The following is a 3689-nucleotide window of genomic DNA, read 5'->3' as shown; positions in this document are numbered from 1 at the left end:
TAGGGGACATGTATTTCTTTAGCAATACTCAGTATGCTTGTTTCTGTCTGTGATGTTGATACATGTAGCTTACCTAAGACATAGTATTATTATGTAGGAATAGGTTGTGTGCTATAGGTAGATGACATTTGCCATGCATAGGAATGAAAGCTTTCTTAGCAGTACTATATATTAAACAAGGAACCACGATTAGAAGTATAACATCTAATTAAGAAACCTAATTAGTTAAACTAATTAAAGTATCATATTGCTTAATTTAGTAGATTGTTTAAGTTATTTAATGTATTAGGTAAGTTTGATATCTATTTTACTCATTTAGATATAGTTAATTATTAATTAAAGTAATTAATGTAATAAAAATAGTATGCTTAAATTATTTAGTAATTAGGTATTTAACTTTAATCGATGAACTACATAAGAATGATAAAATATATCTTAAAAAAATGACAATACTGCAGATTATTTATAACATTTTGTTCACTAAGGTACCCTGTCCCACTGCACTACTGCTGTTTTTGTTTACAGTAATCTCCCTTAAACTTCTGTCAATATAACTGTAGCACATTTGGGCTCGTAAACCTCCGCTGACCAGATAGTGCAATCAGTTACAGCAATGGTATAACAATCTGAGGTCCAGGGTTCCAATCTGGTCTAGCCCCGCTGAACTATTTACACTCGGAACATTCTTGTTAGTTGTATTTTGTTTCTTTCATCATTATTTTTCATAAAAATCCCGCAAGGTATGGGTTTCTTCTTTCAGAAATGATTTATCAAGGCTATAGTCATGCTGGGACCAGTTCCTAATACTTAGTGACAGGTTTTGGCAGTGGTACGAGCATCCTTAATGTGTATGTATAATGGTACTTGAATTTTTATAAATGCTTAATGCAAATTTCACACTTAAATATAACCAACCATTAAAAATCTACAGTAATATATTAAACAAAAGGATTAATTCAGCTTAAGATAAAAAAAAAAAAATCGATCGAAAATTGATGCTTATTTATACAAAACATGTATTTGAATATTGTCTTGTTATTGATGATTGATTTAATATTATGACAATGTACTTGACCAATTATATTGTAGATATGATTCTATTACAACCTATCAATCAATCTTCAGATTTTATTTTTATACATGGTACCTATTTTCATGAGTTTTCTTACTCGACTAAATCTTTGTGTGTATATATATATATCTAATTGATAACATAATCAATTATGCTGCTATTAATAGAGAAACAAGGTTGTGTGTGTGAAAATTTTGTGCATCGTTAGTTGGCTTTTTAAGTGTGGTGAGGGAACTGTTTTAGTAGACTTCATGTAAGAATATAAAACTCATTCGTTATGTGAATCAGAAATCATTACTTAACAAAATCGGACACCATGATACAAATTGTATCCAACATGTTTTGAGGATATAATTACTTTTTGCAAACATTCTTTAGTGAGGATTTTTTTTACTGCTCTTTGCATCAATTAAAAACTAATTAATTATTAAATTGCTGCTTAGCATAGAATTGCTGTATTCCTGTTTAAAATGTTTGATATTCATCTGGAAATGTTCGCCCAGTAAAATGTTCACCCTTCGACAGTATGATCTATATTTGTCCAATATCAAATACACCCTTCACATTTAATTGCTATGTATATTATGTTGTTTACTTCACTGTAATGATAAATTGGCCCTCATTATGGAAGTTGAAAAACGTGAAACTTAAACTCAGCGAAAACATTTTACAGATTTTCATAAATACTATGTTTTCAGGATAACCTTTGCCCTGTTTATAATATGATAAGTGCCTTTACTAGTACCATAAATGACAGTTATGCTAATTTTGCAGAAACATATTGATCACATAAATAATGAAAATTAAAGTTATCATGTAGGTTTTGAATGTCTTTATATATTGTTTTAGCAATATAACTTTGGTGTTTGTATGGCCCAAACCGCCAGCTCTTTTGTATCATCAATATGTATTAAGATTTGAATCTCATCAAAATAGCTTTATCCAACTAGATTTAACTTAATTGACTTCAATATTCACATAAGTGAACAATCTGTAAGAGTCCTTAGTTTGTTCAATTTTAAATGTATGAATTAAACAAATAGTTGCCAGCACAGTGAAATTTCTTTAGTATCCTTGGTATTTTGGCATGTTTAAAGGAATACATAACCAAAACAATGCCTGATAGGCTGATATGTTATTTGTTAAATATTATAGGTCCTTAACCATTGACATTGTAGCTCAGGCCTGTATTCATGAAACTGTTCTCATACGCTCAAGCATGGGTTCTGTGCTCAAACCAGCTTTGTTGTAATTCATATAAATCAAATCAAACGATCAAAAAGTCAAATGTAAACATTGAAAACTGTAATTATCTTTAAGTCTTTTCAATATTTTTCCAAATCATTGACAAAATAAGATGGTTTTTTTATAAATTTATAACCAGAACAAGAAATAAGGTTTGAGACACAAATTCCATGCTTGATGAAAATGGGAAGATAACTCTGAGCTACATAGTAAGGATTTACACTTCTGCTATGTGTGATGCTATGTGTGAAGATGATTTGTAATATAAGGGACCTCTGGCTATCATAGATAATACAGATTAGGGTGTTTTTGTTTCTGTATTAGCTGTTGCTCTAGGTAAGTTGTTTACATGGAAAGATTTATTGTTTTTTTTACTGAAAACAATTATTTTTTGTTCATGATATATCAGCATTCCACATGTTTGATATTTTCAAAATGTATTCAAAGATGATGAAAATTTTATGAAATCATGATTATTACCAGAATAAAAATATGCTTATATGTATTTGTTTTTGTTTTTTCATAGTTATTAAATGTCTGTTTACGTTTATTGAATAATATCTGTTGCATGAATGGCTATATAGAGTGTGTATGATGAAATGGTGAGTGGTGCCAGTTTTCTTATGCCTTTGAAGCTGTTTCACAACGTTTTAATATATACTACTAATTGAATTTCGAATTTACACTAGAGAGAGAAAGCCAAAAAAGACCTCCTTGTAGAAAACCTTATTCATAAATAAAATCGAATAAGGAGGGTGAAGGTCACGAGGACCTAGTCAGTGGGATGTTACAGAGCTCTGAGAAATAACTAATATTTCATAAGTTTGTACATTGAACTGTGAAATATGATTTTCTGACATGGGATAGATATTAGTTACATCCATCTGCGGTGGGTGCTTATTTATTAAACTTTTATCAGGAAATAGTGTTTTTGAGCGAAACAATTTGAGACCATGGACGGAGCTTCGTGGCTGACTACAACCACGGACTTATATAGCTAATTCCGTGCTACAACTCGGCACCACAGGGAACTGAGAATTGTTACAGCTATATTTGGACCTAAACTAAGGTGTTCAGAGCAATTTTACATGTTTTAGGGGTTTAGATCACCCTTCGGTTAAAATGACACCACCCAATGATCATATGTATTCGAGATCGAAAGTTAGAAAAACTCCAGGCTGATATCAAACGTGAACATGCTGAGCTCGTCGAACTTCTGGAAGAGAGAATAAAAGACTTGGAAATCGAAAATGATGACTTGACAATCACAGTTTCGAAACTAGAGGAAGAGACCGAGAGCGCTAAGGACAGACATTCGGAAATCATTGGTAAACAACGAACCCGATCAGTATGGGCGGAAAAAATCTCTGAG

This window comes from Mizuhopecten yessoensis, unplaced genomic scaffold (assembly GCF_002113885.1).
Source record: "Mizuhopecten yessoensis strain PY_sf001 unplaced genomic scaffold, ASM211388v2 scaffold716249, whole genome shotgun sequence".
NCBI lineage: Eukaryota > Metazoa > Mollusca > Bivalvia > Pectinida > Pectinidae > Mizuhopecten > Mizuhopecten yessoensis.
This window is presented reverse-complemented; position numbering follows the sequence as displayed.